The following is a 27,117-nucleotide window of genomic DNA, read 5'->3' on the forward strand; positions in this document are numbered from 1 at the left end:
CCGACCACTGCCTTAGCCAAGCCTAGCCACCCTCCTTTGATGTGGCTGTACCACAAAGTGCAAACAAGTTGAGTGCTGAGTACAGGCTTGTTCTCTAAAGTCCCTTTCACACTGGACCAACAGAGTTGTGTAATGCAGCGTACCGACTACACTGAGCTTATGCAGCCCTACACCAAGTTCCTGCATCCCTACATTTCAGTACGCTGAGGAACGCAAAGGGATGCAAAGGAGTCTGCAAAATGGATGCAAAAAATTGAAAATGTTTAATTTTTTCACAGACTTTCAGCGTAGAGCACCGGACCCAGGGCTCTACGTAAGTCTACACTCAGCTACTGTATGTAAGTCTATGCAACACTGCGCTACTGTACACCAGGCCTCAGCTATTGTACACAACTCAACGCCAGTCTGGTGAAAAATCCTTTTAGGCTTTTTATCAGTACATACCTGCATTGCTAGAGTTTATTCATCCCACTGAACATTGCTGACAATAACGCTTCAAAACCATGGAAGAAGTGGCGGACCAAGCTTCTGCGTCCACTGTAACTCCTCACGGATGGACCGCCAGCGAAAGGACATGTCCACTACATTGCAAGAACATGTCCACATCCAACTCCTCACCAATGGATCGCCAACGAGAGGACATGTCCACTATAACTCCTCATGGACCGCTGGCTGCAGCTCCGTCTTCATTTCTATCTTCATTTCCTCAAGTTCTCTCACAATTGGGGCATTCTAAACAAGAGCAATTACAGATTTCTGACATCTGCCAATCCAGATTCGAATCACCTCCAAAATTCAGTGGAGTCTTCCATGCCCTAACATGTATCTGTGGTGCAAATTCCAATATTTAGGAGGTATGATTCTCCTGAAACTCACTACTGACAAAACAAGCCATCCAGTCTAACTTCTGCATAGATTAATAGCCTAAAAGACACCCAGAGGATCCCCTCTTGAACGAATTAAGATTTATTAAGGACTCTTAAGATGCTGTCTTCTGTTGTCCAGCCTGTACTGAACCTCAGGAGTCCTTCATGACAACCTAAAATGCCTTATGGAGAGGTTCAAAAACTTTGCTCCTCAACTGAAGTCTCCTCAGCTTTTCATGCAGCTGGTGGACGATCCAGCAGGATCTCAGGAACACAGTGGCAAACATGTCACTGTCCCAGCTTTTTTTGAAACATGTTGCAGGCATCCATTTCAAAATGAGCAAATATTTGCACAAATCAATAAAGATTATCAGTTTGAACATTAGCCCTCTGGGGTCGCTGCCGTTTTATACGACGGCAAGTTTTGCAAGTTTTATTAAATGATACACCATTTTTTATGACATTATATAGAAACTTACTTTTTTGCTGAAAACTACAACTCCTCGGACTACGGTTCAGCTGTCCTCCATGCTTGTAGTCCTAATAGAAGCTGTGTGATGACGTGCGCAATGTGAGTGTCCAATCGAAATTGGTTCACCATCACATGGTTTTCCAATATCCAATTGTAGGGCAGAGCAGTCTCACATGGTAGATGTTACCAAGATTGTTAGGAGCAACGATGTGTTATTCTTTGGCATGTGAATGCTGTTTGAATAGCCCTCTGACCGCTGGCTCCATGTGTAAAGCATTGCGCATATGAATGGGAGTAATCAGGGTAAGAGGGCCTCATACAACCTCATGTGGTGGACCAAAGAGTGTCACTGTAAGGAATGATTCACTACTTGGCCAGTGAATATTGTTGAATAAGCCTCTCTCGCTCTCACTCGTAAAGTGCCGTTTACGCATATGGATGAAGGGGGGGGGGTGTGAACAGGGCCTCAAACTGTGAAGATAGGTTGTTTACAGTGCAGAAACATTCCATGAGGGAGTCAGCTCCATGGAATTAAAAGGTTTGTGCTGTAAGCCTTTGTGTAATAGCAGACAAATTGCTTTGAGATGTGGCATGAAAACAAACAAAACGCACAGACCATTTTGTATATATTGTTCAAAATGTGCATTTGTGTTTATTGTTAGAACCTGTATTTTGTACATTCTTTTGTACCAGTTTCCAAACTACCTTTATAAAGTCAAAGTAGTAATAATAATTATTTTCTCCTTATTTTTTCCTTTCTTATTTCTGATTGTAAACCTTTATTACACACCTTTAAAACACCACTATAGCATATATATTCTGAAAGTACAGGTTGTCCTGAAAAAAGAGGCATACCACTTGATTGTGGGATGCAGAGTGAGCTTTTAACAGCAATAATAAAACATTTATGCCAGGCGAGTGAACTGTCCAAAAAATGCCCTCAGACCCCAGAGGGTTAAATATCTTGTCTTTGTAGTGTATTCAATTGAATATAGGTTGAAGAGGATTTGCAAATCATTGTATTCTGTTTTTATTTACATTTAACACAACATCCCATTGTTGGGTATTTTCTCCTCCAAACATTTTTAAAACCTTTAACAAGACAAACAGAGTCAAGAAACACCAGTGAGACAGAAAGTCAAATTTTACGCGCGGAGTGCAGTCAGGCTGTACACCAAGGCTACACTAAAGTCTGGCCTGCTTTTCCGCTCTTTTTATTAAGAGACGCCCTCATCACATAAACAAAAAACTTGTCCTAAGGGTGGGGGTGATGACGCAAGACAAGTTTCTTCCCATAACATAAACGCATACGTCAATAAGTGCAGCTGTAAGGAAGAACACTTTCTTTTACACAGGTCAGCACATCTCGTTCGTCTGTTGCATCTGCCTGAAGTGTCCTGTCCTTCACACTCCTTCACACTAAGCACCACATCACAACAGTCAAAACGTTCTCTTACTCCCAGTCGTTAGAGGCTGTGAAAACAAAGTTATATTATAATAATAAGTACATCCAGCCCTTCATTCCCAGCTCAGATTGACCCCAGAGTGCTAAAACAAAATTGAATTCTCAGGATTGCGTTAAGACAGGTGCAAAACAGCACAACACCGTTCTCATGAGAAAGAAGACAAAGCTAAAACAAGGTTGAATAACACGTACATTCTCAGGGTGAAGTGCAAAACAGCACAACACTGTTCTCATGAGAAAGAAGACGAATGTACAAATGTTTAACAGTGTTAACATATATACAAAATCTTTAACACCCATCTTCATTGGAACTGGGGTTGTATGATTTGAACATTGATGGAATAAAAATGTTTCCTATTAACAGAAACAAATTCATCATTTGATGGTGCCTTTATAGCAATATGTGTGCAGTTAATTGCTCAGATTACATTAGGGAAACTGGCTCTTACTGCAAAATGCGCTGTAATGTTGGAATGTACCTGGATGACATTTGGATGATTGCAATCCACACAGCTGGCATGGCTCGGCACAAGGTTGACTGGCGTATGCCTGACTGATCAGTCAGCTCATGCTGGAATGCCCCTGATGCCAGGACACCCAGAGTAGGCAGCACTTGTGTAGGCACAGAAGACCCATGGCTCCTCACTGTATTGCCTTCTGGGCCAGCCACAGTTCTGTGGCATTGGTAATTAAAATCAGTTTATGAGGCAATTATCGTCATTTGCATAGCAAAAAATCAAGAATACATATAGCACGTAAGGGGCCCATACTCTCGTATGCGTGAACCAAGTCAGAAGCACAGCTAGTAGGGGCTTTGCGAAGACAGTAATGCACACAGTCATTGCACGGGTGGCATGTGTCAGAAGAAGAGAGACTGTTGTTGAGACAGTTGCTCTTTGTGTGGCCTGCCAGACAGAAGTACATCTCACTCTCCACCCCTGTGTGTGGCGTGCACGCAGTGCGCTCGTCCTGCATGCCACACAGGTGGCAAGACCGGGTATACTGTATATATTAGGGAGATTGTGTAGCATTGTAGAAGGGATTATATTTCATAGTAGACATCAGTCCCTACAGTCCTTTCTCTCCCAACCAAACACACATAGACAGCAGGGCACACGTTACGTCTTTGTGCTATAGGTTAACCTATGTGCCACTTAATAACAAGTAAAATTTATTGCAGTAATTTCAAATTGCAAAACATACAAAAAAGGACTTTGGGTCTGGAGAAAAGGGAATCAATTAAGCACAGACCATAAATAAATGACTGCAGCGGCAAACAAAATACATCCGACCAATCAATTGCTATTACAATTGTCACACAGGGGTTTTTTGTTGTTGTTGTTATAGAGACGAGATGTGATTAGATGTGAGTGACCTGTGTAGTGATGAGTGCTGGAGTGCACTGCTGTAATGCAGCACATACATACAGTGGCTGTTTTTGCTCTAATCTTTCAGAACCTTGGACAGCGGCCCAGTCTGAGGCTCATGTCAAAATGATAGTCACAATTCTGCATCATAAAAATTTTGCTGACTATGCTCGTTAACGAGCATAGTTGGAAGAGTGTAACAAATCAAATAGCTAAGTACAAAGAAATATCAGTGTGACAAAGTTGGACAAAATGGTGTTGGTGTGTTTTGTTGCACGTGATGATGTGAAATGATGGTCTGGATGATGGCAATGCAAATAGCTGTGGTTTGATTTCTAATCTATTTTCCCATCCCCCCCCCCCAGTCATCGCCGATAAAATACATTTTTTAAAGAGAGGAAACATGGTCAAATGTGAGTGATGTCCGTGGTGATGTCATTGTCAGAATGCTGCACTATGATCCCTCACTGCTGTCAGCATTGCTGCTTTTACAGTGCACCATTTTCTATTGTTAAAAGCTTGAAAAATATTTAGTTGGTGTTTTCTTTTCATAACGAATGACTGGAGCAGTACAAATGTTTTTCATGAATGAATGGAATGTTGCGTTTTTAAGCTCAGATTTATCATGACGTCATAACACTCTGAGAACCTTCCCTGATGGAAAGCTCCACTCTTTTTCTGGCTCCACCCAAACATACCACCACAATAACTGAGGGTGTTCGACCAATACAGGCAGATGATAGAAGCTGAGGAGGTAACTTAGTTACTTTTACAATTGAGTAATCAGTAAAGTAACTAAGTTACTTTTTCAAGGAGTAATCAGTAATCAGTAATTGGATTACTTTTTCAAAGTAACTGTGGCAACACTGTATATATGTGTATATTTATATGTATATGTAACCCAGCCCGTGCACTGTCTATGGCACCTCCATGCACCCGAAGACTCTGCGTTGTGTTTTTGTTTTGTTGTGCGGGTGCAATGCGGAGGGGCAAGCCAGACACAAGGTGACACTTGATCGTGGCTTTAACTGCGCCGTTTAATTGCACAATTGATGAGGTCACTGATTACTCCACTCCTTTCAAGTAACAAAAAACATTAAAAGAAACAAACAAAATCAACATATGTTGTATAAAACAACTCTATTACATTTACAATCAAATGCTGTCTTTCCCACCGACTCATTAACCAAAACCGGGAAGGTAACGTGCATACAGCTAAAACTGGCCATCTCACAGGCGAAATAAGCATAAAAACATATCAACTTCGGTTATACATCCCCAAACTTCTTCCGAACATTCATCTTCATTTCAACACACAAACCTTTCATATAGGATAATGTTGCAACTATTTTTAGTCCAAATATTCAACTTTACCATAGCAGTGGCGGTCCGAGAGTGATTTACTCCCCGGGCAAAACCCCCTGCATGCGCCCCCTCGCGCACACTAACGTGGCCACCACCCATGAAAACACTAACTTCATCCAGAACACCTACAATCCCACAAATTAACTCACAACAGCTATTTTAAAGACAAATTTCCAGTTTTAATGACTACTGCAATAGCAAACACAAAGAAATTGGCACAGTCTAATGTGTCATCATCCATGGACTTATCTGCAATGATCATCTGAGTTTGCAGGAGGGCATCATAATTTTTTGCCCCAGTGCTCACTATCCGTGATGTGAAATTCCATCGAGTAGGAGCATTTCTGGGCAACCTTGAGCAGCCTGCAGACTCAAGAAAAGACATCCTGTTTGTGGATTTTGAGAAAAATGTGGCAAACCCAGAGAGTGATGCAAAAAATATTCTGCACTCAGATAAGCATTTAGCCCCCTGAGACAGAACCAGATTCAGTCTGTGTGCATAGCAATGCACAAACATTGCACTAGGGGCTATTGCTTTAACTTTGGCCTGCAAACCATTGAGAGCTGAAGCCATGACAGCAGCCATGGCTTCTTCGTAAGGAAGACTATCAAATGGCTTTGCCAAAATCCGGTCCACAGCATTCAAATTGTCTGCCATTATGTGCAGCTTGCTACCTAGCTAGCTCACTAGTTGAGACTGGCGCGAGGCTAGTGTGAAGTTTGTCCGCCTGTGAGTGCTTTGTGATGGTGGAGGAGCTCAGCAGCACCCGCTGCTCGGTAGGGACAGAAACTGCGATAGAAGTCAGAAAGAGTGATAGAAGTCAGTCTCCAAACACAAGCAGTTACAAAAAAAACCCCAAAAAAAAACACCAGAAATAGAAGCTCAATTTGTCGCTAGTCGTTTTTAACAAAGAAAATGCCGCTAAGAGGATTAGGAAAGTCTCCGGTTCAACTCAGAAAAGAATGAAAATGCTCCCACGGATGTTTACACCAAAAGATCGCTGATTCGCTCATTTCGCTGTCAATCAAAAAGGGATTCAGCCTCAGACAGATCATCCAATCATTATGCAGAAGGTGAGCGTCCGGGCCGGCCGAGGCCAGCCCACTGCCCCATAGACCCCCAGACACGCTGAGCGTCCGATGGGCGGGACAAAGCCCAGCATTTATCCAATGACTCATCTCATTTCGCTGCAGTCTTTGCTTCGCTACTGTTTATAGCACTGTGAAGCTGCGGGAATGAGTGAGAGGAAAGCCGCCATGGGACGGGAAGGTGAGGGCGCCGCTCTGCCGTAACGTAACATAACCATGAACCCCACTGTCAGGACAACCCCCCCACCCCGTTTTTTTTTTTTACCATTTTTTTTTTCCACACGGTCGTGCCCACATGATGCCGCCCTGGGCGACTGCCCGGTCGGCCCGCCTCCAGGACCGCCCCTGTACCAGAGGGAGCAATTCACAGTGTGCTTACCTTTCAAGTAACAAAAAACATTAAAAGAAACTGGCGCGCACGGAGCCAACTACTTTCAAGTACGGTGGCCTGTAAGGACAAATGGCCACAATCGCCAATCCTCCTGCGGGCAGAAGTAATACAACAGTGCCATCTATTGACCAAGACAAGCAACTGCCTTACATCCACCCCTTCTTTAATTGATGTCGTCCCCGTCATCAAAACAAATGAAATAGAACAAGGACCACGTATTAAACATAAACAAAGAGAACTGCAAATAAACATGTGAAAAGTTAATGACAGTGTAGTGAGTAGTGATGTGTGATGAAAATGTGTATGGGTGCCCCCCTATTAAGGTGGGTGCACTTGCTATGCTGAGCTATATGTGTCCTGCTGCTCTTCTTGCTTTGGCCCTCTGCCACAACTTCCGTCCTCTTTCTATCTTCTGCCGGTCCTCTTCTGATTCCACTGCTCGTGACTCACAGGACAGTTTCTTGGGGGGACGTCGATTTCTCGGCAGGTTCCTCCTTGGAACTCTGGGCTTGGGAGACAGGTTGGTGCCCCCGGCTAGTGCCTGTTCCTCCCCTCCTTCACTCACCCGTCCTGCTTCCACATCCTCTTCCTCCATCTCTGTTTGTTCAAACTGTTCATCTGTTGTCTCAGGTAAGCACTCCTCCACATTCTCTTCCACGCTGTCCACCTTCAAGTCCTCCCCTGGGTGTGACTCATCTCCCTGTGTTGTCACTTCACTGGCCTGCTCTACTGGAAGGAACATACACTGTGTAAGGAGATTGTGGTGCACCACCCTCTCTGTGTCACCATTTTCTGCCCGCACCACATAAACAGGTATGCTAGGCTGTTTCGTCACCACAATGTATGGCCAAGGCTCCCACTTATCTCCCAGTTTCTGCCGTCCCTCCACATGACACACTTTCACAAGAACTCTGTCACCTGTGTTGAATACATGGCTCTTAGCCCTCTGATCATAATATTTTGTCTGTTGCCCCTTGGCCTGGCGAGAGGTCTGATTAGCCTGGGCATAGGCCTGTGACAGACAGTCACACAGAGTCTGGACATACTCACTATATTCACACAGCTCATTAGTGGTCTGGAGCCCAAAGATCAGGTTGACAGGGAGTCTGGGATGCCTGCCAAACATCAGGTAGTATGGTGTATATCCAGTAGAGTCGTGGCGTGTGCAATTGTAGGTGTGAGTCATTGCATCCACATACTCATGCCACCGGGGCTTTAGATGGGGCTCCAGTGTCCCCAGCATGTTCATGAGGGTGCGGTTAAACCTTTCAGTGGTTCCATTGCCCTGGGGATGATAGGGGGTTGTGTGAGTCTTGGTGATGCCAGTGCACTTACACAGCTCCTTCACAACAGCACTTTCAAAATTGCGCCCTTGGTCTGCATGCAATTTTGCTGGGAAACCAAACCGACAGAAGTTTCTCCACAGCACTTTGGCCACAGTGCTGGCCTTTTGGTCTTTAGTGGGGTATGCCTGCGCATAGCGTAAGAAGTGGTCAGTGACAATGAGGAAATTTTCCATTCCACCCTTGGACTTCTCCAGAGTCAGAAAGTCCATACATACAAGCTCCATGGGAGCACTGCTGTGAATGCTGACCAGAGGAGCCCTGACACCTGCAGTGGGGGTCTTTCTGAGGCAGCACCTCTCACACTGCTCACACCAAGCCTTTATCTCCTGAGACATCCTTGGCCAGTGAAATCTCTCTCTTATCATCTGCACAGTCCTCTCAAAACCTAAGTGCCCCGAGTCATCATGAAGAGCCGTCTTGACCCGTTCATGCAGCTTCTCTGGCAGTACAAGTTGCTATACTACTCCCCTTTGGCAGTCTTGGACGCGCCGGTACATGATACCATCTCTAATTACTAACCTCCTCCACTCCTTTAAGAGAAGGCACACCTGCCCACCATCACTGACCCTCTTGCTGCGGCTTGGTTTCTAGTTCAGACTCTTATAGTGTAGGACAGGGCCGATAGCAGGATCATCCTGCCCAGCACGGATCTCCTGTTTTGTTAAGGCAGGCAGGGACTCCGTCCCCACATCTCTGTAGGGCTCATCAGGTGTCAGAGAATCAGACTGGGGTCTGTCTGGCGCAGATGTGCTCTGGCTTGTGGGGCCCACTGGGTCCTGGATGTGCTGTCCCCGGCCATGCCCAGGTCCACTGGGCCTTACCTGCTGGGGGCAAGTTTGTAGGACCTCGGTGACCTCTTGGTTGGACATACAGGAGAGGGCATCAGCATTAGCATTGCTCTGGCCCCTCCTATACTGGACATCAAAATCAAAGGCTGCCAGCCGAGATACCCACCTCTGGCCTGTAGCATCCAACTTTGCTGAGGACATGACATACTTGAGCATACATATTGTGTGTCAGGACTGAGAATCTACGCCCATATAGGTGGTCATAGAATTTGTCTGTCACCGCCCATTTTAAAGCGAGGAACTCCAGTTTGTATGCAGGATACCTCATCTCAGCGGGACTCAAACCTCTGCTGGCAAAGGCTATGACCCTCTCTGTACCACCCTGGACTTGAACCAAGACAGCACCAAGCCCTTCCCCCGAAGCATCCGTCTGGAGCACGAAAGGCAGGCTCTAATCAGGATAGCCCAGCACTGGAGCGGTCGTGAACCACTCTTTCAGGGTCTGGAAAGCCTTCTCACGATCATCAGTCCACAAAAAGGGTGGGTCCGATGCCAGGTTTTTTCTCCCACCCCTTTTTTTCTTTGTGGGGTCACCGGCAGTGAGGCGATACAAGGGAGCAGCTAGGGCAGAGTATCCACTAACGTACCGCCTGTAATATCCAGCAAACCCCAGAAAATGAAGCACTTCTTTGCGATTTGTGGGCCTCACCCAGTCCTTAACCCTGCTGATCTTCTCCAGGTCCGTTCAGACTCCCTCAGCAGACACCAAATGACCCAGATACTGCACTTCCTGCCTCATCAGCTGGCATTTGGAGGGTTTCAACTTCAAGCTGTGTTCCTGAAGCCGATCGAATACCAGCTGCAGTCTCTCTAGATGTTCATCAAAGGTTTTAGAGAATATGATGAGGTCATCAAGATAAATCAAGAGGTGAGTGAAGTTTAGATCTCCAAAGCAGCAAGTCATGAGTCTTTGAAAAGTGGAGGGGGCGTTCTGCAGTCCAAAGGGCATTCGGTTGGCCTCAAACAGCCCCATTGGGGTGTTGAATGCTGTCTTGTGTTTGTCATGCTCTGTCACTTCCACCTGCCAATAACCTGATGTGAGGTCAAGTATAGAGAAGAACCTTGCCTGCCCCAGAGCCTCCAGGGCCTCCTCTATTCTGGGCAGGGGGAAAGCGTCTCTCGTACTGCAGGAGTTTAGCTTTCGGTAGTCAATACATAATCTTAGTGAGCCATCCTTCTTTGTCACGACTACTACAGGTGATGCATATGGACTCTTACTCGGCCTGATGACTCCTGCAGCCTCCATCTCGATCAACAACTTTCTCACATCTTGCCACTGCGATGGGGGGATTTTACGATAAGGGAGCCTAAAGGGCTTAGGATCAACCAAAGGGATTTCGTGCTGCACTGTCTTTTTGTGGCCATAATCCATGGGATGCTGGGAGAACAGACCGACATTCCTCTCCACGAGTTCTGTAAGGAGGGAGCGCTGGTGCTCATTCTCGACTGCTGCTTCACTCAGATCCACTCCACAACTTGCCACAACCTGGTCCAGGCTCATGCACACCTCTCTGCCGTCACTCTTGTGACCTTTGGCCTGCTTTTTGTCTGAAAAGTCCACAACACTGTCTACCAGGGAAACCAGGGAAGCCAGATGTGTGTGAGGCTTGATGGTAATAGCTTGCTGGGACAGGTTCATCACTCTAACAGGGGCACATCCTCTCTTTACATCAGCAAGGACTTTGGCAACTAAGAGGCCTTCAGGGAGCTGCATGGAGGAGTGGCCTTCAGTCATTGCAGTGTAAGTCTTTCTTTATGGGCCAGCTTTTATCTTGCACATTAAATCCATCTCCTTTCCTCCAGGAATGATTACTTTATGGTCAGTGTACACAGCAGGGCCCACTATGTTGTCCTCATCACATTGTTCGGGGCCCCCAATCTCCAGTAGGGAAGTGTACCACTCTAGATGGCTCTCCTTGACCCGGTGGAGAAACTGTTGGCCATAAGTTGCTTGGAGATGGTTTCTGGAGGCACGGAGGACATTGGTTCCCACAAGGAGAGGAACAGAGGGGTGATACTCTGAGTCAGTTACAACAAAAGCCGGCACATTCTTGAACTCTCTCCCCAGCACATTCAAGCTAATGCGCAGGACACCATGGTAGGTTACACTCTGACCAGCTGCACCTTCAATGGGAATTTTAGAGGGCTGGAGCTTTTGGTTCTGGAGGATGGGGTGGCTGGTCCAGTATTTGTGTGTAATACTGGTTATCTGTGAGCCAGAATCAATGAGCGCCCTGCACTTCACTCCGTTCACTTCCACCTCGCCCTCATTCCTGAGGCCCACTAAGGGGGTACCCTCTCCTCCATCACCAGTCTCATTCACCTGCAGTGGGGGGTCGTGTAGCTTGCCCATAGTTGCCCTGGTGCCCATGGGCTCTGGCCGTTTAAAGGTCGAGCTGGGTTGGCTGTGGTCCCTTCTGCAGGTGTCGTAGGCAGATGTTATTGAGCCCATGTCTGACTGGGATCTGGGAAAGCTGCTCTGCAGACACGGGCTATATGTCCTTGCTTCCCACACAGCATGTGACAGCTAAAGTGTGGGTTGTGGGTGTGGAGAGTGGCCGGACCTTTGGTGGGGGGACAGGGGCAAAGAAGGGTGCAGCAATTCTTGTTTCAAGGTGAGTCAGTTTAGCCATCTGCTCCTCTTGGCACAGGGCTAATTTCTTGACCAGCTCCGTTAGCTCTGACCACTCTGATGTATGTTTAGCTTTCTCTGATGTCACATTTAAATTACAGTCTGATGCAACTTGGACCTGAGCATAGGTCTTCTTGGATTTATTAAATGGCTGGAATTTTTTTGTTTCTTTCGCCAGATTTCTGAGCTCATCTTGCAGCTCCCTGAAGCTCAAAAGCTGGGGTTTCATTGGAGCAATCCTCATGTAGACTTCCTCATCATTTAATCCTCTCAAGAACTGTCGGGTGAGTTTACTATCATGATCAGGGAAAGGTTTGCCACCTCTTTGGGTTCCCTCTACATCTCGCAATGTTGCTTCCAGGGCTATGGCATAAGAGCAGGCGGACTCTCCTGCCCTCTGGCCACGCTCATAGAAGTCAGCGAGTGGGTCTAAGGAGCCCTGTGTGTCACCGTACTCCGCCTTCAGTTCCTGGAATGCCTTCTCAGGAGTTTGGTCATGGGGGGGTAGGTTCAGGATCAGCTTTCTGGCCTCACTGCTCAGGTGACGCACCACTGTGGAAAAGCGGAGATGAACGGGGAGCTCGATTGCCTCCAGGAGGTATTGCATGTCACGGATCCAGTCCTTTATAAATATCTTACTATCAGCATTACCAGAGAAGTCTTGGACATTCTTCATCTGGTGAGTCTGCAGGAAACTGCCATAAGCTGTTGGTGGGAAGCTTGGGGTAGCTGTGGCTCTGACAGGGGTATTTAGTGGTGCATACATGTGTTGGTTGGAAGATGGAGGCAAGAGAGTGGCTTGGGTGACCGTATCAGGATACATGCTGACTGGAGGGAGTGAAATATGGGGCTGTAGATGCACTGGGACTTGAGTGTGGGAAGAAGATTCATACTCAAATGTTGCATGGGTAGCATTCAGAGAGGTGGGTGCAGCTCCATGCACTAATGGGAGATGAGTGCAGGGGGACCTGAGAATAGTGGGCAGCAGCTTGTGAAATGTGTACCTGGGGGATTTGTCCATGCTCTGTACCTTGGGGGGTCTGCTCAGCTGTAGAGGAATTCCTCGTAATGTTCATTGTGTGTGGTGTCACAACACTTGACCTGTGGGTTTGGGGCGCAGATAAGGGATCAGCATAGCCAGTGGCAATGAGCTGAGTGGTTAGCTGAAGAGCTGAGTGGTTAGCTTTGACCTAACAGATGGCTGGTAGTTGCTGGTGCCAGCTCCCTCACTGGAGAGGTGAGTATGAGTCATGCTTGGAGAGTCATAGCTGTGACTTGTTACAGGCACGGGGGTAGGTGGGGGGTCTGCGGTTGCTGCCAGAGGATCCTGCTTCAATGAAGAGTCTGGGTAGTCACTCATCATCTTTAGTGTTCTTTAGCACAGATTTATCAGCAGAATAAAATGTAAGTGTGTAAATTGCTTGTTATGTACTTTGTCGTGCGTGGGTAGGGCTATGTTTGGATGTAGTCACCAAAATAAAACCTGTGGCACAATTATAACTTAATACCCCCCCTCAAAAAAAACATGCATTAAACTTAAAGTTAACTAGAATGTCCTTACAAAACTCTGTGTTAGACACAGAGAGTACAAATGAAATAAACCAGCAACACTCGCTCTTATCCCAATGGAAATGTTTTACACTACACTCATTTACCATACACGTAGTTTAAATTTTTTTTGTTTTGTTTTGTTTTTGATCATCATCAACAGCCCACAAATGAACAACACAGCACAATACTTTGCAACTTTCAAAGGATATGTTGGGGAGGATGAGTATCCTGGCAATGTATCTTCACACCAATAACTCAGTTCAATATGGCGGCGTAGTGGGGGTTGCTGCAGAGTCCCGACAGCTCCACTACCTCCTCGGTCACAAAGTGCCATGCCTGGTCACGGCACCAAAGATGTAACCCAGCCCGTGCACTGTCTATGGCGCCTCCCTGCACCCTGTCTCTCCTGCACTTTTCTGGTCTGGGTGTGAAATGTTTAGTTATTCCTCGGCCTCCTTTAGCAGTAATGGTACTTGTAATAAGTGTAGCTTATTCGTAGCTTTGGAGGCCATGCTGGGCGAATTGGAGACTCGGCTCCGCACCTTGGAAAATCCTACAGCTAGCCAGGCCCTTGTAGTCGGTGCAGACCAAGGTAGCTTAGCCGCCGTTAGTTCACCTCCAGCAGATCCCGAGCAGCCGGGAAACAGGCCGGCTGGGTGACTGTGAGGAGGAAGCGTAGTCCTAAACAGAAGCCCCGTGTACACCGCCAACCCGTTCACATCTCTAACCGTTTTTCCCCACTCGGAAACACACCCGCCGAGGAACAAACTCTGGTTATTGGCGACTCTGTTTTGAGAAATGTGAAGTTAGCGACACCAGCAACCATAGTCAATTGTCTTCCGGGGGCCAGAGCAGGCGACACTGAAGGAAATTTGAAACTGCTGGCTAAGGCTAAGCTTAAATTTGGTAAGATTGTAATTCACTGTTGGCAGTAATGACACCCAGTTACGCCAATCAGAGGTCACTAAAATATTGAATCGGTGTGTAACTTTGCAAAAACAATGTCGGACTCTGTAGTTTTCTCTGGGCCCCTCCCCAATCGGACCGGGAGTGACATGTTTAGCCGCATGTTCTCCTTGAATTGCTGGCTGTCTGAGTGGTGTCCAAAAAATGAGGTGGGCTTCATAGATAATTAGCAAAGCTTCTGGGGAAAACCTGGTCTTGTTAGGAGAGACGGCATCCATCCCACTTTGGATGGAGCAGCTCTCATTTCTAGAAATCTGGCCAATTTTCTTAAATCCTCCAAACTGTGACTATCCAGGGTTGGGACCAGGAAGCAGAGTTGTAGTCTTACACACCTCTCTGCAGCTTCTCTCCCCCTGCCATCCCCCCAATACCCCGTCCCCGTAGAGACGGTGCCTGCTCCCAGACCACCAATAACCAGCAAAAATCTATTTAAGTATAAAAATTCAAAAAGAAATAATATAGCACCTTCAACTGCACCACAGACTAAAACAGTTAAATGTGGTCTATTAAACATTAGATCTCTCTCTTCTAAGTCCCTGTTAGTAAATGATATAATAATTGATCAACATATTGATTTATTCTGCCTTACAGAAACCTGGTTACAGCAGGATGAATATGTTAGTTTAAATGAGTCAACGGAGACTAGAAGGAGAGAGCATATGTCACCCATATTGGCCTCTCTTCATTGGCTTCCTGTTAATTCTAGAATAGAATTTAAAATTCTTCTTCTTACTTATAAGGTGTTGAATAATCAGGTCCCATCTTATCTTAGGGACCTCATAGTACCATATCACCCCAATAGAGCTCTTCGCTCTCACACTGCATATATATATATATATATATGCGTTAATTATTGAGGTCATTATCGCCGACAATTTTGTTCCTCCCCTTAACGGTGCGTTTTTTTTTTTTTTTTTTTTAGCCTTTTATGACTGTTGCTCGTTGCCTTTTATTTTGAAAGCGTCAGTCAGGGGAGAGCTTATGCTGCTGCTTCCTGCTGATAGCTGAGTTCACACAGAAAACGACATGAGGATCGAGAAAAGTACAGGCTATGCAATGCACAACAAAACAAAATGCAGAAAGAAGCCGAACTTTTGAATGGACATTTTCGGTACAAAGTTCTACAGGATCAGGCCCGGATCCAGACCGGTTTGGACCGATGCAATTTTTTTTACGCATCGTTCGTCATCGGTAAAAAAAAAATCTTGAATAATCTCGAATATCAATCAATTCAATCAATCAATTTTATTTATATAGCGGCAAATCACAACAAACAGTTGCCCCAAGGCGCTTTATATTGTATGGCAAGGCCATACAATAATTACGTAGAAACCCCAACGGTCAAAACGACCCCCTGTGAGCAAGCACTTGGCGACAGTGGGAAGGAAAAACTCCCTTTTAACAGGAAGAGGAAATAAATGCATGAATTAGTTTTTCAGCATCACTCTGAGACAAGACCTTTCTAATTTTAGAGATATTGCATAAATGCAAAAAAGCAGTCCTACATATTTGTTTAATATGCGCATTGAATGACATATCCTGATCAAAAATGACTCCAAGATTTCTCACAGTATTACTAGAGGTCAGGGTAATGCCATCCAGAGTAAGGATCTGGTTAGACACCATGTTTCTAAGATTTGTGGGGCCAAGTACAATAACTTCAGTTTTATCTGAGTTTAAAAGCAGGAAATTAGAGGTCATCCATATCTTTATGTCTGTAAGACAATCCTGCAGTTTAGCTAATTGGTGTGTGTCCTCTGGCTTCATGGATAATTAAAGCTGGGTATCATCTGCGTAACAATGAAAATTTAAGCAATGCCGTCTAATAATACTGCCTAAGGGAAGCATGTATAAAGTGAATAAAATTGGTCCTAGCACAGAACGTTGTGGAACTCCATAATTAACCTTAGTCTGTGAAGAAGATTCCCCATTTACATGAACAAATTGTAATCTATTAGATAAATATGATTCAAACCACCGCAGCGCAGTGCCTTTAATACCTATGGCATGCTCTAATCTCTGTAATAAAATTTTATGGTCAACAGTATCAAAAGCAGCACTGAGGTCTAACAGAACAAGCACAGAGATGAGTCCACTGTCTGAGGCCATAAGAAGATCATTTGTAACCTTCACTAATGCTGTTTCTGTACTATGATGAATTCTAAAACCTGACTGAAACTCTTCAAATAGACCATTCCTCTGCAGATGATCAGTTAGCTGTTTTACAACTACCCTTTCAAGAATTTTTGAGAGAAAAGGAAGGTTGGAGATTGGCCTATAATTAGCTAAGATAGCTGGGTAAAGTGATGGCTTTTTAAGTAATGGTTTAATTACTGCCACCTTAAAAGCCTGTGGTACATAGCCAACTAATAAAGATAGATTGATCATATTTCAGATCGAAGCATTAAATAATGGTAGGGCTTCCTTGAGCAGCCTGGTAGGAATGGGGTCTAATAGACATGTTGATGGTTTGGAGGAAGTAACTAATGAAAATAACTCAGACAGAACAATCGGAGAGAAAGAGTCTAACCAAATACCGGCATCACTGAAAGCAGCCAAAGATAACGATACGTCTTTGGGATGGTTATGAGTAATTTTTTCTCTAATAGTTAAAATTTTATTAGCAAAGAAAGTCATGAAGTCATTACTAGTTAAAGTTAAAGGAATACTCGGCTCAATAGAGCTCTGACTCTTTGTCAGCCTGGCTACAGTGCTGAAAAGAAACCTGGGGTTGTTCTTATTTTCTTCAATTAGTGATGAGTAGTAAGATGTCCTAGCTTTACGGAGGGCTTTTTTATAGAGCAACAGACTCTTTTTCCAGGCTAAGTGAAGATCTTCTAAATTAGTGAGATGCCATTTCCTCTCCAACTTACGGGTTATCTGCTTTAAGCTGCGAGTTTGTGAGTTATACCACGGAGTCAGGCACTTCTGATTTAAAGCTCTCTTTTTCAGAGGAGCTACAGCATCCAAAGTTGTCTTCAATGAGGATGTAAAACTATTGACGAGATACTCTATCTCACTTACAGAGTTTAGCTAGCTACTCCGCACTGTGTTGGTATATGGCATTAGAGAACATAAAGAAGGAATCATATCGTTAAACCTAGTTACAGCGGTTTCTGAAAGACTTCTAGTGTAATGAAACTTATTCCCCACTGCTGGGTAGTCCATCAGAGTAAATGTAAATGTTATTAAGAAATGATCAGACAGAAGGGAGTTTTCAGGGAATACTGTTAAGTCTTCAATTTCCATACCATAAGTCAGAACAAGATCTAAGATATGATTAAAGTGGTGGGTGGACTCATTTACATTTTGAGCAAAGCCAGTTGAGTCTAATAATAGATTAAATGCAGTGTTGAGGCTGTCATTCTCAGCATCTGTGTGGATGTTAAAATCGCCCACTATAATTAACTTATCTGAGCTAAGCACTAAGTCAGACAAAAGGTCTGAAAATTCACAGAGAAACTCACAGTAACGACCAGGTGGACGATAGATAATAACAAATAAAACTGGTTTTTGGGACTTCCAATTTGGATGGACAAGACTAAGAGTTAAGCTTTCAAATGAATTAAAGCTCTGTCTGGGTTTTTGATTAATTAATAAGCTGGAGTGGAAGATGGCTGGTAATCCTCCCCCTCGGCCCGTGCTACGAGCATTCTGGCAGTTAGTGTGACTCGGGGGTGTTGACTCTTTTAAACTAACATATTCATCCTGCTGTAACTAGGTTTATGTTAGGCAGAATAAATCAATATGTTGATCAATTATTATATCATTTACTAACAGGGACTTAGAAGAGAGAGACCTAATGTTTAATAGACCACATTTAACTGTTTTAGTCTGTGGTGCAGTTGAAGGTGCTATATTATTTTTTCTTTTTGAATTTTTATGCTTAAATAGATTGGTCTGGGATCAGGCACCGTCTCTACGGGGATGGGGTAATGAGGGGATGGCAGGGGGAGAGAAGCTGCAGAGAGGTGTGTAAGACTACACACCTACACACCTACACCTACTACACAGAATAGCCGAACGTGTCCCCGCGGTGAACACAGCTTTTCGGTGGTTTTCATGTCAACCTATAGTCGGTAAATTATACAGATTTTTCCGAGTTTCAGAGTCATACAGACGTACAAATAAAGTCAGATATTCAGGGTTTGGTCTGTAATAAACCATTTCTGCAGCGCGGCTCCACTTTGAAACCATGAACCATTGAAGCAATGCTTCGATCCAGTAGCTCGTTGGTTCTTTTATTCACTGCTCTTCAGAAACGGCAAGCTGCTTCTTAACCCCTCGCAAAGCCATTAAAATATCGTCAGTCACTTTTGTGTGGATTAAAGTCACTAACTGGGACTCTTGTCTTGTTGCTGTCAAGAAACGAGAGTTGTCCTCCGTTCCGTCCACACAGCTCGAAACGCTGCGCGGCTGAGACAGAGTCCGGTCGGAATTAATAACTTCAAAATGAATCGCAGCTTTAAATGACACCTCTTTCCAAATGTAATACAGACAAGAAACTACAATCGACTAAAATGTTTTTTTTCCTCCCAAAATGAAACGTGCTGTATTTTCTTTTCAAATTACATCCTGAAGTGAAGCACAGCAGCTCTAAGCTCAGCTCAGATATATGGAAACACATTCATGCCAATAATGTCTGAAAGGAAATGCTTTTGACAAAACTACAGATTTTGTTTATTCCTATTTATGTCCAGAGATCAAGGATTCACCATGTAGAGTTCATTATGTATAAAGTGACCAAATTCATATTTATTTACTTTAAGACTCAATAAAATGTTCAATTTCAATTCAATTTAATCGGCTTATAAAGTGACAAATCACAACAAAATCTAAATATACTAAAACAAATACATCAGAATTGTACACATATCAAATTGTGGTATGTGTACAATTGTGACATATTTGTTTTAGTACATTTAGTCATGGACATGAATATTGTTATTTTGATATGAAACAAGATAACAAATGACCTGCCAGTGGTTTTATATTTGATTTCATTAGTGTGTTTCAGTTGAAATTTACATTTTCAAATTTATGCAATGTTCATTTACATTTTCAAATAAAACTGTGCTTTTAAGCGGCTTTTGAATTCATTTTTGGGTTTCACATATACCATCCGATTAATCATGATTAATCACAGAAAGTCATTGAGTTAATGCGATTAAGATTTTTTATGTTTTCCCACCCCTAATATATATATATATATATATATATATATATATATATATATATATATATATATATATATATATATGTGTGTGTGCGTGTGTGTGTGTACGAGGTCTGTCAATAAAGTAACGGTCCTTTTAATTTTTTTCAAAAACTATATGGATTTGAATCACGTGCGATTACATCAGCCAACCTTGAACCCTCGTGTGCATGCGTGAGTTTTTCCACACCTGTCGGTTGCGTCATTCACCTGTGGGCAGGCTTTGAGTGAGCACTGGTCCACCCCTCTCGTCTTTTTTTTCATTGTTCAGGAATGGCACAGAGACTGCTGCTTTGCTTGATCAAAATTTTTTCAAAAACTGTGAGGCACATCCGAGTGGACACCATTCGAGAAATTCAGCTGGTTTTCGGTGAAAATTTTAACGGCTGATGAGAGATTACTGACTGTTACTTTCTCTTTAAGGACGCCCAACGGAGCCGCGCGCCCCGAGCCAATGTCGTCTGCCTGTTTCGAGCTGAAAACTTCCAAATTTAAGCCTCTGTTGACCCAGGACGTCGTGAGACAATAGAGAAGTCTCAGAAGAGGTCGGGATCAGCAGTTTATCCGGACATTCCACTGTTAAAGGAGATTTTGTAATGAAAGACGTGCGGACGGATTCGCACGTCGGCACATACATACATACATATACGAGGTCTATTAGAAAAGTATCCGACCTTATTATTTTTTTCAAAAACCATATGGATTTGAATCACGTGTGATTACATCAGACATGCTTGAACCCTCGTGGGCATGCGAGAGTTTTTTCACGCCTGTCGGTTACGTCATTCGCCTGTGGGCAGTCTTTGAGTGAGGAGTCGTCCACCCGCTCGTCGATTTTTTTCATTGTTTAGGAATGGCTCAGAGACTGTTGCTTTGTTTGATAAAAATTTTTTCAAAACTGTAAGGCACAACTGAGTGGACACCATTCAATAAATTCAGCTGGTTTTCGGTAAAATTTTAATGGCTGATGAGAGATTTTGGTCTGGTAGTGTCGCTTTAAGGACGGTCCACGGCGCCTGACGGCGATCTGCGCTTCGAGGCGGCAGCGTCTCGCCGTTTCAAGTTGAAAACTTCCACATTTCAGGCTCTGTTGACGCAGTAAGTCGTCAGAGAACAGAGAACTTTCAGAAGAAGTCGGCATGAGGAGTTTATTCGGACATTCCATTGTTAACGGTCATTTTGTAATGAAAGAACGTGCGGGCAGAGTCGCATGTCGGGCTGGACCCGACCGCGGGGGGTCGCGGCAGGAAAAACACCGTTGGAAATCTTAACGGGCAAGTTGGAACATGCCCAAGCTGTTAAACAATTTCTCAGTTACTCACTTGTTGAAAGCCATTAAAAGCCGCCTGAATTCTACAAATGGTTTTCAACACGGAGGTGTTTTTCCTGTCGTGGCGCACACAGATTTGCCGAGTCGTCACGGAAACGACTCGGCGAATTTGCGCGTACGTCTTTCATTAAAAAAATGTCCTTAAACAGTGTAATGTCCGCATAAATTCCTCATGCCGGCCTCTTCTGAATCTTCTCTGTTCTCTCACGATGTCCTGGGTGAATTAAGCCTTAAATTAGGATGTTTTCAGCTCGAAACAGGCCAACGACAGCGCCTGGAAGCGCTGCAGGACGTCCCGCTCCGTGGGAAGTCCTTACACCGACAGAAACACCCCATAATCTCTCATCAGCCGTTAAACTTTTCACAGAAAACCAGCTTAATTTCTCGAATAGTGTCCACTCGGATATTCCTCACAGGTCCAGAAAAAATTTTGATAAAGCAACGCGCGCCGTCTCGAGCAGCGTGTGAAACAAAGGAATTCAGCCAAGAGGGCGGGACCACATCTCACTCAAGGCCTGCCCACAGGGAAATGACGTCACCGACACACGTGAAAAAACTCACGCATGCGCACGAGGGTTCAAGCATGATTGGTGTAATCGCATGTCATTCAAATCCATATAGTTAAAAAAAAAAATAAAAGGGTCGGTTTATTATCTAAGAGACCTCGTATATGTATATATATATATACACTCAACAAAAATATAAACGCAACACTTTTGGTTTTGCTCCCATTTTGTATGAGATGAACTCAAAGATGTAAAACTTTTTCCACATACACAATATCACCATTTCCCTCAAATATTGTTCACAAACCAGTTTAAATCTGTGATAGTGAGCACTTCTCCTTTGCTGAGATAATCCATCCCACCTCACAGGTGTGCCATACAAAGATGCTGATTAGACACCATGATTAGTGCACAGGTGTGCCTTTTAGTAGAGGTTTTAGTATGGATATATGCTGTGCCCAGCAGTGCATTACGGGTGGGATAGGGTAATCTCAGTACGTTCACGACATGAGAAATGCATTTCAGACACTCTCATCAGGCTCTACGGACAACAACATTAAACTCTAGTGCCTAAAACTCTCGTGAATATATTCTCTGGGTTTATAAATGTTGTTATTGTGTCTGCGTTTATTAAATTCGACGCATCTTACATGTAGCAGACACAGATTATCTTGAATTTTGTTTTGGCAAGGTTTCAAGGTCTCTACTCCCATCTACTGGCCAGTAGTGTTCATTCCCCCTATTGACGTATCCCATAATCCCTTGCGTGCCAGAGAGTCGCTGCAGTCGACAACAACATATAGAGAATCAACACGGTGATAGTTGTAAATTAATATTATACTACAAAAATGTATTTTTTATGCTTTTCGTCTCGTTAATAAGAGACTGCTGCATGATACCCTGAAAACTTGCTAAAACAATTATAACAAATAATCCGTGTCTGTTACGTTTAATCTGCATGGAATTTAATAAACGCAAACCGAATTTCAGGCATACTATATATACTGTATTAGTCTTGAACAAAAAGGACAAACAGTGTTGTAAAGAACAATAATCAAGACGTTAAAGAGCAAACTTCACTTTGCTCCAGAACGACATGATCAGGAAGCGAGTGTAGCTCACAGCAGCTCCCACTGAAAATAACGGAGAGACAGCCTGTGATTCTCGCATGTTTACATAAAATAAACACAATAACAATGTCTATAAACCCAGAGAATATATTCACGAGAGTTTTAGGCACAAAATAGTTTTATGTTGCGATGTTAATGGTGTTGTCTGTGTGCAGCGGTTAAAGTGCAGCCCGATCAGAGTGTCTCAGTGCAGTTCTCAATGTTACTGAGATGTCACAGCATGGCGAACTCTCCAAGGTTTTGTGGGATTTGAAACGTCAATAGGGCGAGTAGCCAACATTTATGTGTCAAAACAATATTAAGTGCACCTTTTACAATATCATAAAATGTGCGCACATTCTCTCCACATGCAAAACATTTTGCGATGACACTTCCAGGGCTCCATAAAAATGCCCGTTTTTAGAAATAAAAAAATGGAATATTTTACAAAAGCACATTTATCTGTAAACACCAACACACGACACACGTCACATTAACATGTTGGTTTATGTAATGAATGACTGAACCAATCAGTGTTTAGCAGAGGCACATTTTACCCAGAATCCTTTGTGATCTGTCTGTTTGTTACAAAACCTCAGAATTAGTGCATTATTCAACATTAAAAGATATATGTTATATTTTAACTTTGTACAAATGACAGAATTAACATTAATGGAGTTTTTCTATCGATATAAATGTTATTTATAAATCAAAACCATAAGTCAGCATGGCTTTATTTTCCAAGACCTCCGCCTGACCAGAGTGTTGTGATCGGGTAGAGAGTTAGGCTTTGTGGCTGCTCGTCGCTTGGTTCTGTGCTAGAAGCCATGTGGTAAACAAGAGCTTCCAGCAGGGGGCAAGGTGTTCAAAGCCGGAAGTGTGGACTGATTGTTGTCGCTTTTGCTGTTGCCAGAGGCAATCGTGGTGTTAAAACTCAAATTCAGTTTATTAGTAGTTGTAAATGTACCAGAGACAATACTGGAAGTTATTGGTTATCTGTAACTTCTGATACATTTTTGGGTGGTTTATTGTTTTATCTTTATCAAAGATAACTTTTCAGTTATCTGATTATTTGTGATTGAAGTTAATTTTTTGGTTATCTGTGCCCATCACTGTTCAGCTCACACAAATAGTGGCTGAAAAATCAAGGAGCACAATATGCTGACTGACTCCCAAGATTTTGTGGATGTCAAGTTGCTAATTTGAACCAAATCCCTTGAGGTCATGAACACCGTGATCACACCACTTGGAATTTTGCAAATTATGCAATATGTATGCTGGTGAACAGTTTCAATCTGGAAACTCACAGAATTCAACTGTCACAGAGGCCTCAAATTAAACATAAATTTCACATGTCTCAATAACACAGCACTTGTTCTTAAATTTTACACACACGGAGTTCAGAAGGAGGGAAAAAGGGAAAAGCTTTATAACTCTTCCAATTTAACTATAGCTATATTTTTATATGATTAAACAGAGGTTCAGGTCTGATAAGTGTGCTTCACATGGGCACCAAAAATATGTAGTGATTTGGCGCTATATAAGAAACAAGTTGATTGATTGATTAACACTAGTAATTCATTTTACCCTGAATAAAGTTTGGGGCACCACCTTTGACTGAATGATTTTATAATAGTTTCATAATCAATATTTTTAGGATCAGCCAACAGGAAATATTAAATCAGTCTCTTATCTTCCAGTCGGAAGCTCTACAGATCAAAAACTGATACCTCTATTCAAACACAAAACCACAGACAACCACATATGTTTAAAATATTTATTTAAGTCATTCAGGGGTTAAACAGAACAGGACACATCACAATAATGTAATTTCATGATCATTAATTTCAACGGACAATTATTATATGATGATTTTATGCAATCATCATATAATAATTTTGAACTAGCTTCAGGAATTTAAGAATGGATTGCTTCCAAGTCTGCAGGGGATTTATTTTGGCATGTGTTAGTGTGAGATTTTGCTCATGAGAGTGAATAGAATTAAATAAAGTCAGTCCAGACAAATTCTGACAGAACTGACAACTTACTTTGCCGAAGTGCAGGGTGTCTCTGAGGTCAGGTCCTGGCACCTGCCTGCTTCCAAAGTTGATGATCCATCCATCTTAATAGCTCACTTGCTGGACCCAAGAATTTTGGGTAGCACAGTCTTTGAATGTGTTTCTTTCTCTAAGTGACAATAAATCATTTGTACCAATCTTAAATTCAACACAACCATGTTCTGTACTAACTGAGTCTTTGTTAAATAAGTACCTATGAAACAACACACTATAACCATAATATGAAAACAAGAGAAATATTTGATACAACTTTCAAACTTCTACATTCAGTATAAACCCAAAGATAATGTAGATTAAAATTCTATGCTTGGGATGACACAATCAAAAGGAAAGGTTTTTTATTATTATTATTATTTCCCCACAACAACAAACCAACAAGCAAAACAGACAAAATACATTGGATTCTTCTTTGTTGTTGATAAAAATGTATTAAGGAATTTGTGTCAATTCCCAGCTTTGTCCATCTGGGGTCGCTCTTGTTCCATCTCTCTGATTAACCTGGTAATGTTATGAGAGCACAAGACATGAGTTTGGTCATTCTGGGGTAAATTTTGGCCAAAGAAACTGTATTGTAGTCTCCACGTTATTGAGCAGTTTATTTTGTGAAGAAAGTTGTAGAATTCTGTCACTTAAACTAAAAGTTTAAGGACTTAAGGAAATGTTTGTTCATGGCATGCAGGCTTTAGTCAGTGAGGTGTTTGACAGCCATATGGGGAGGTGTCTTTGCAGCAGATGGCCGATAAGGGCGATAAGGAAAACCAAACCCCCCACAAAGAATCCTTTTAGGAGGTCATTTGATTAGATTAGGGTGTAGTTTGATTAGGGTGTAGGTTTTATTGACAACTCCATCCTGCGTAGGGCTCAGAAAAACATCTTGGTTGGCATGTTGACATTCATCAGGCCTTGAGAGTAGAGGTGAATCTCCTTTGAAAAAGGCTTTATGGTCTTTGGCATCATGTGAACTCAAGAAAGTTTAAAGTTGATCAAAGGATTCTCGCTACAGTCTAAAATGTTGAAAAATGTAAATAATGCTCTTTTCAAATTCATCAGTTTCTTCGGATAGCATACCAGTTATTAAAACTGTCCAAGGTCAAACTCTCGAGTTAGTCACTACATACAAATACTTGGGTTTTTATTGTTGATGCAGAGCTTTCCTTCAACACTTAAACACCTGATCTCTAAATTGAGGGTGAAGCTTGGGTTCTTCTATAGAAAGAAGTCATGTTTCTCCCTCAGAGCTCGGAAGCATCTGATAAATGTTATGTTCATGCCTGTACCTGACTATGGTGATGTTGTGTATTTGTGTGCTTCAAACACTGAAGTCCTTGTTCCCATTGTCCCATGTACTGTCAGATTTATTACTGGTAGTAGCTGCCAAACCCACCACTGCGAATTTTAAGCCAAAGTTGGCATGTCTTCTTTGGAAGTAAGGTGACACACACACTGGATGACTTTGGTGTATAAGGCTCTTATTGAGCTGGTTCCTATGTACTTTGTTTTTCTGCGGCAAACTGTAAGCTATTATGCCTTATGTTCGAATGACATTTTGTGTTTCTCTGTTCCCTGTGTCCGAACAGAAATAGGAAAGGACATTTTTAGTTTTGCTTCTCCCCTTCCTGGAATGCCCTTCAAATGGAACTGAAACTCTCTGGGCTAGTTCTGCTGACAGCTTTTCATTCGATACTGGAAAACCGACAACGAAAACTGTTTGAACACTGTGTATGTCTTAAACCTTGAGTTGTTACTGTACGAGAGCTTACATTGTTACTGCAAAAAATAACTCTTGTGTTTGTGGGTCAGCTACTTGTATTTGTGTTTTATGGTTGTTGTGTTGGTTTTGTTTTGTTATTTGCTTTGTTTTGTATGTCCTGTGCTGCTGCCTGTCTTGGCCAGGTCACCCTTGTGAAAGAGATCTTGATCTCAATGGGTTTTTATTATCTGGTTAAATGAAGGTTAAAGAAGAAAAAAGAAAGAAAGAGTTTATATGGGAGGTCCACTTCAGATCCTGGGAGATGGTGGATCCCAGGAACCAGAAAGTGTCCATGGTAGACACAGTGTTATTGAGGATGAAGAGGCATAGGAGTGGTGGGGGGTTTCTCCTGAAGTCCACTATCATCTCCACAGTCTTGAGTGGGTTCAGCTCCAGGTTGTACTGACCACACCAGAGGACCAGCTGTTCCACCTCCTGTCTGTATGTGGCCTCATCATCACACTTAATGAGACCGGTGGTGGTGGTGTCATCAGCAAACTTCAGGAGTTTAACAGAGGGGTCCCCTGAGGTGCAGTCATTGGTGTAAAGAGAGAAGAGCACACACCCCTGAAGAGCGTCAGTGCTGATTGCCTGTGTGTTGGATGTGATACTCACCAGCCTCACCTGCTGTGCCCTGTCAGTCAGGAAGCTGGAGATCCAATGGCAGGTGGGAGCTGGTGCAGAGAGGTTGGAGAGGTTTTGGTGGAGAAAGTCGAGGATGATGGTGTTAAACGCTGAGCTGAAGTTCACAAACAGGATCCTCACATTTCA

General features: G+C 43.2%; 1 long non-coding RNA gene and 1 pseudogene across 1 annotated transcript; one reads left to right on the plus strand and one right to left on the minus strand.

The window, feature by feature from the left end:
- Positions 1–27,117, plus strand: part of LOC117526246 — a 207,199-nt pseudogene that overhangs the window by 65,788 nt on the left and 114,294 nt on the right.
- LOC117526248 lies at positions 1,154–26,900 on the minus strand. Its single transcript, XR_004565240.1, has 3 exons — positions 26,820–26,900; positions 1,248–1,254; positions 1,154–1,166 (listed from the first exon to the last, which is right to left on the minus strand). It is a non-coding gene; the product is annotated as an uncharacterized LOC117526248 (long non-coding RNA).

The sequence above is a fragment of the Thalassophryne amazonica genome, chromosome 15 (genome assembly GCF_902500255.1).
Source record: "Thalassophryne amazonica chromosome 15, fThaAma1.1, whole genome shotgun sequence".
In the NCBI taxonomy this organism is placed as follows: domain Eukaryota; kingdom Metazoa; phylum Chordata; class Actinopteri; order Batrachoidiformes; family Batrachoididae; genus Thalassophryne; species Thalassophryne amazonica.